At 38.8% G+C, this 7,474-nt stretch overlaps 1 non-coding gene across 1 annotated transcript; it reads left to right on the top strand.

Moving 5' to 3' along the window:
* The first annotated feature begins 241 nt into the window (after window positions 1-241).
* On the top strand, window positions 242-347 carry LOC118480773. The gene has a single exon (XR_004863750.1). It is a non-coding gene; the product is annotated as a small nucleolar RNA R71 (small nucleolar RNA).
* Window positions 348-7,474: the final 7,127 nt, after the last annotated feature.

The raw sequence follows: 7,474 nt of genomic DNA, 5'->3' as shown, positions 1-7,474 counted from the left end.
TTGATTAGAAGTTTGTACATTACCATCATCAACCGCATGCACTTGTGTTCGGGTAATGGCCGGTCGTGCTCTCCTTGATGCTTGAGCTTTTCTCTTTGATGTATTGGCCATTTGCTCCAAGAACTCCCAATCGTCATGCTCATAGTTTGTGCCAAAAGTCCCATTTGTGAGGGACATTAAATCACGGGCATCTTCGGTACACAACCCCTCATGGAAAGCATTCATCAACTCCCAAAGTTCAATTCCATGATGCGGGCAATTTTTGATCATCATATTAAAGTGCTCAAAGGCTTCATGAAACATTTCGCCTTGTTGTTGTTGGAAACTCCTCAACCCCTTCCTAGCATCATTGGTCTTTTGGGCGGTATAAAATTCGTCTAAGAAAATTTGTTGCATTTCCGCCCAAGTGTAAATAGATGCTGAAGGCAAAGTGTAAAACCACTTCTTTGCCTTATCCTCCAAAGAAAATTGAAATAAAACCAACTTGACATCATCGGCCGAAAAACCTTGACTCCCAAGAGTATTGCAAATTGAGTCGTAGGCTTCCAAATGGAATAGAGTTCCTCTGTTGTTAGACCCTTATATTTCGGCAAACTTTGCAAGGAATTCGTTCTCACTTCAAAAGTTCTTCCTTGATTGTTGTGAGGAATAACCACCGGTGAAGGATTATGAGTAATCACCGGCCTAAAATGCGCTTCAATACCCCTCGCATGTTCTCTAAGATGCCTTCTTGGTATACCAAACCGCCCCCTTGGACGAACAGGACCCATTGGTCTTGGTATATGCCCTTGTGGTGCATTTGGTTGTTGAAATTATTGTTGTGGCATCGGTGGGTTTTGAATTGGCCTTTGGAATTGTTGTTGAACATTCGGTGGATGCACTTGTTGCAGTGGTACCGGACGTTGCAATTGTGGCCCTTGTGGCCTTGGCCTAACATGTTGAGGTATGAGTTGTTTTTGTTGCACCCCACCAACATTTGGCATTACTTGCATTTGGCCTTGCATATATCTGATTTCTCCTTGATCTCCTTCACCCCCATAAGCATACCCGTCTTCATCAAAACCCTCAAACTCCTCATATCCTTCATCATACCCATCTCCTTGAATTCCCGAAGATTGCCCAAATGGAAGAGTCGAGTATTGAAAACCCGACTGGTTCAATGGTCGAAATGATGAAGCATGAACAATGGTCGAGTTCGGTGCTATGGTATGGCTTGAGTATGATGGACCCGCACCCGGAAAGAAATGGGATAATGGTGGTATAGTAGTGGAAGGATTGAAGGTAATGGTTGGTTCTTTTTGAGTAGTAATGGGTTGTCTGGTGTTGGTTGGTGTGACATTTTGAAGTATGGTGGGTTCGGTGGTATTGGTTGGAATGGTGGTATTTGGTGAAGGTTGAGTGGTTGTTGGTATAAATGGTTGAACAGGTTCACCCGTAGTGGGTGGTGTTAGTGGTGGATCCCTATCCATGTATCGAAGTGGTGTAATCGGTGTAATTGGTGTTGTTCGTGAACCGCTGATTGTATTTTCTCTTAATAAAATCCTGTTTGCTCGCAAAGTTCGTTCGATTTCTGGATCAAACACTAGTGGTGAAAGCTTGTGAAAGCTTCTAGTACGCATGCACCTATAAATACCTGCACACTAACACACCCAGCGTAAACCAGAAAAATAACAAACTTAAAAAGATCAAAAATAACACACGTTGCGCACTACTCCCCGGCAACGGCGCCAAAATTTGACGTGATGTCGTGGTCACAATCAAATTTAATCCAATTACTACTAAGTAGATAGTGGCAAGTGGGTATTGAACAAAGGGAGTTTGTGGAATATGTGTTATTTAGAAGATTATCTAACTTGACTAAAATTAAACTAATGTGCAAGTAAAGTAAAATTCTAGAGTTGATTTGAGTGAATTGATTTAAAAACTAAATTTAACTAAATAGACTGCAAAAGAAGAGATTTGGTTGTAAGCAAATTAGAGACAAATGACCATCCTAGATTTCCGGTTTGTTTCGACATTCATATTATCATTCCACTAGAAAGAACTACATAGACATAGCTCATGTGTGATTACTTGTAGTGATGAAAGGGAACTAAGTACTCAGATTCCTAGAATGTGAGGTTGTTACCCGATGATCAATCAATCCTTACCCAAGCCTAACTATACCCATGATATCTCGATTGCCAACGGCACCAAGAACGTATGGTTTCTAATTAGTTCGACACAAGGATTAACAAGTTACTCAACAAACAATCACACACCATAACAACAAATCATAACGATAAAGATTGTTATTCTAGAAATTAGAGAAATCAAACATGAAATGTCTCAACCAAACCTTCAATCCAGGACAATCATAAAGTACTTAGCCACTCATGGCTTGAACAAACATTATCACAAGAGTATTATTGTTCATCAAGATCAAAGCAACAAAAACTAATGATAAAGATAGTGTTCTTCAAGCTCTAGGTCTCCAACAAGCTCCAAAATTCGTTCACACTCAAGTAGTAACCGAAATGAGATGATTAGACACCATAAAAACCCATGAAATGACAATTTAATGCATAAGTTACAAAATTGGATCAGTCGGTGGCGTAACCTACGGCAGAGGGCCGTAGGTTACGGCGGGCAGCTTTCCCTTACGGCGGGTGGCTTCTGTCTTACGGCAAAGTCTTTTTGCAAAGGTTGGGGCCGTAACCTACGGCCAAGTGTCGTAGGTTACGACGCTGAGTGTTAGTTTTTCCTTGTTTCCTTCATTTAATTCACCATTTCTTCAATCCCAACACCGCCAACTTCTAGCATCCATCCAAGCTCCATAAAACCCGCATTTTAAGCTCTTTAACGCCTGTAACATCAAACATCTTGTGATTACCAAATTCAAGCTATTAACCAGATAAAGTATGGTATTTTAGTCTATTTAAAGGCCTTAAGGGTTGTCCTACGGACCACCCGTCAGTATTATCCAGCGGGAGATGCTTATCTCAGGAATTTCATCCTTTGTTTATGGAGGAAAGCGCAAGGCTTTATGATGCACGAGTGTTACTTGTTATCTGACTTTTTAAGCCTTCTTTGCAGAATGTTGGTCCGTTGTATGAACCTAAATAGTCAGTTAAGGCAGTTCATCTTTGTGTACAAAGCCGGAATCGGTGTATACAAAGTAACAACAACTTTTCCTTTCAATTTCCTTCTCTATTAATGCTTTCTGAGTAGATTTTGACAGAGTTTTGACACCTATAGCATGACCTGATTTCGCTCAAAAAGTTACAAATGAAATTACAAACCAGGTATATATAGTGCATCTGATTTCGCTCCAAATGACAGGAGCGGAATCACATTTCGGGCGAAACCCCCTGGTGAGCTTTGGAGCGAAACCCCTTAGATACCCTAGGAGCGAAATCACTAAACTAATACATCAGGTGCGAAATAACATTGAACCTGATTTCGCTTCAAATGACACATGTGTCATTTGGAGCAAAATTAACAATCTAAAACCTAAATCTTGATTTCCGAGCTCCAGTCTAACCTATCTAGACCTAAGACTCGATACAGACGTAGTTAACAGACATTCAGTGCACCAACACAGAACCAATGCGCGGCCTCGCAAGGTAAAAAGGGTTGGAAGACGGGGTTGTGGTATAGTTCCAAGTACCTATTATGGGGTTTTTGGGACCTTACCCCTTCAAATCCCCCAGTCTAGTGTTGCGCTTATGCAAATAAGTGGAGCACTGGACTTATGAGAGTGGAATTTTGTTTGTTTTGAGCCAGATAGCCCTTCACTTTTGGTATTTTTGCCAGTTTCATCCAAAATGAATTTTTTTTTGCCAAATAGCCCTTCACTTTTGGTATTTTTGCCATTTTCATCCAAACCACTAACTTCGTTTACTTTTTCTGTTAAGTTGAGGGATATTTGGATAAAACTGACAAATATAAACCCTCAGGGACGATTTTGACAATTTACTTTAATTCTTTTTAATTTCTTTTATTTAATTTATTTTGTCACATATATATAAAACAAAATATACATGTGGTTCATATAAAAAAGTTAATAGTTTTATCACATAATTTTTATAAGTTTTCATCCAACCACTAACTCAGTTATTTTTTTCTATTAAAGTGAAGGATCTTTTAAATTTTATAAAGTAAGACAAAAACTAATTTACAATTTATTTATATACATCAGTTTTGTAAAAATAAAATTAACCTCTAAATTTTATAGAACTAAAATGCTAGTGACCTTATAGAAAAATGTCAAATAAACAAATCTTATCATAAGCGCCAAGTTTGTAATTCATCTTCTTCTCCTTTAAATTCGCTCCTAATAAAAACAGAAGCCACTCCCCCACCCTTTTATCAAACAACGTATCGTTATCAAACTTAAAAATTACCCACCAAATAATAAGTATAATGCCATGAACCAAAAGTTTCTTTACTCAAACCTCTCTGAATGAATATTAATTAGTTACCCTGATAATCTTAATTAGATAAATATTTTATTTCGGCCAACATATTTCGTAGGTACTCAACACATTTACAAATATGTAACGTTTTACAATTTTTTTCTATCTCTACACTTAATTAAATACTAAAAGTTGTAATCGATCGTTATGTGCTGCATGGTGTACGTTTTGTGCGATATATATTTATTAGACCTGGCAAATGGGTTGGGTCGGGTCATGGGTCAAAACGGGTTCGGGTTAGAACGGGTCAATTAAAAAAAGGGTTGTTTTGGTTCGGGTTGAAACGGGTTCGCGTCGGAACGGGTTCGGGTCAGAACGGGTTTCGGGTCGAGCACCGTATAAGTTCTAAAATAATAAAATACAAAATGAACAAAAAAAAACTTGTGTAACTAGTAGATTTTATGTTAAATAAGAAATTTAATAAAAAGATGAAAATAAAAAAATAAATACATTTTATGTTAATTAAGAGATATGATAGAAAGATTAAAATAAAAAAAATAGATTTAAACTTAAATAAAATTAGGTGTTAGTACCCAAAGGTGTTACATTGGTAAAATTAAAAAAAAATAGAAGGGTATTTTAGTCATTATTGATCGAATTAACTAATTTTGGTGTTAGTACCCAAAGGTGTTACAAAATTGAAACCATAAAACCTGAACTTGTTAAAAAAAGTTAGTACCCAAAGGTGAAACTAGCTATAAACCATAGGGTCCATCTGTGTAATTAACTCTTTTTCTTTTTTTTGGGTAAAGGGTTACCCCGGTGATTCTATATATTCACAAAAATCAAAACAAGTAGTAAGGTAAAATCCTTACTAGTTCAAACATGGGACATACCCCCATGAAAGTAGAACAAGAAATGCAACTAAAAGTGAAACAAATAAACACCCACTAGACTAAAAATCTAGACCGATACACGAGAAGCGAACTCATCCATTATAAATGACCAAATCAGCTCCGTGAACATCCCACTTCTCAAGTAGTTCCCGAACCCTCGCGGTATTCTTGAATCTAAGCCCCATCAGTTTATATCTGACACTTTCAAACACCACCTGACACAAAGTATCCGGCGGCCTGGCATGATTTCTGAACAACCGGTTATTCCTTTCCTGCCAAATAGTGTAAGCCAGGGCCGCAACTAACAATCTGCATACCAAGTTTTTTGCTGACTTTGAACGAGAATGAATGCCAAGCCAGTCGAGAATGGCACACCACTTAGGATCCAGATTCTCCATACCAGCTTTTGAACGGACCGCCTCCCAAACTTTCGTGGAAAAATTGCACTCAAAAAATAAATGCTCGTGCGAGTCAACATCTTCATAACACAACAAGCAGCACATCATGTTCATGTTGTTAGACCGTGTATGGTTCCATTGCAAGATTTTATCCTGAGTTAGCAACTTTCGTCGAACAATAAGCCACATCAGGAAAGCATGTCGAGGGATACATTGAGAGAACCAAACGAGATTAGCCCAATCCACCTCCTGATCCCTTGTACGAATGGATTCCCACACTCTAGAAGAATAGTGTTCAGCCACATTATCTCCATGTTTCCACATAAGACGATCTTGGGTATTTAAATTCCGTTGCATGTGGTCGAGTTGAATAAGAACTGGGAACATATCTCTCCATGCATCCGGCCAAAGCCAAGTACCATTAAAATAGATATCCGCAACTGTAGCCTTGAGAGAAAAACCTTCTCGGGTTATGGTTCTCGGAGATAAAAACGAACAAAGCGGACCAATGTTGCTCCATGTGTCAAACCAAGCTGAAGTATTTCTGCCATCTCCAAGCACAGACCAGACGTGTTGACGAATCATGGGCCGAATCTGAACCATCTTCCTCCAGCTCCAACTACAACTAACCGGCACCTTGTGATCCCAGAAACTCCGCCCTTTTAAATGATAAGAGTGGATCCAAGCAACCCATAATGATTGACGGTTACTGAGAATACTCCAAACATGCGAAACCATTAGAGCTTTATTAAAATCAGAGATCCAACGGATACCCAAACTCCCTTCACACTTCGGCACACAAACAGACTTCCAAGAAACTTTCGCTCTACCATGCCTAGAAGAAGACTGAGCCCACAGAAAATTCCGCATTTTAGCTTCCAAATCCTTAACCACCCTAGCTGGTAAGATTAAAACCGAACACCAATACACATGAAGCGACTAAAGAACCGAGATAATTAGCTGAAGTCTACCCGCAAATGACAGCATTTTATTCTTCCAATTATCAATCCGACGGTCTAGGCGCTCGACTAGAATGTTACAATCTTTGTATAGCAACCTAGAAGAAATAAGAGGAACCCCCAAGTATCTGACAGGCAACGTACCCTCAACAAATGGCATAATAGTCAAAATTTCTCGTTTAACATGATTCGGGACATTACAGAAAAAACCTGTACTCTTCTGAACACTAGGAACTAAACCCGACATCTTCGTAAAATTAGTGAGAGAAAACATAACACACCTAGCTGAAGCCACATCTCCCCTAGCAAAAAGGAATAAACCATCCGCAAAGCACAGGTTGACGATTTTCTGCTTTTCACATTTGTTATGGAACCGAAACGACGTATCAATTCGCGTAGAATGGTTCAGAATGCAGGTCAAAACTTCCATGACTAGAGTAAAAAGATAAGGGGATAAAGGGTCAACCTGTCTTAAACCCCTTTTTCCTTTAAAAAACCCATGAATATTCCCATTAACGCAAACCGAATAAGAGGCGATAGAAACACATAGCATGATCCAATCTACCATGATACCATTAAAACCAAATCCAAGTAACACAGTTTTAAGAAAACTCCACTCTACCGTATCGTAAGCTTTTTGGATATCCACCTTAAAAGCACACCTCGGAGGACCAAAATCACGATGATAGTTATGCATTAATTCCTGTGTAAGAAGAATATTATCTGAAATTTTCCGACCAGGAACAAAAGCTGATTGGTTAATGCTAACAATCTCGCTCAAAAAACCCTTCAATCGATCCGCCAACACCTTACTGATGCACTTA

Source organism: Helianthus annuus, chromosome 7 (assembly GCF_002127325.2).
Source record: "Helianthus annuus cultivar XRQ/B chromosome 7, HanXRQr2.0-SUNRISE, whole genome shotgun sequence".
Taxonomy (NCBI): domain Eukaryota; kingdom Viridiplantae; phylum Streptophyta; class Magnoliopsida; order Asterales; family Asteraceae; genus Helianthus; species Helianthus annuus.
The sequence above is the reverse complement of the archived record's forward strand: the minus strand, read 5'-3'. Positions and strand labels throughout refer to the sequence as shown.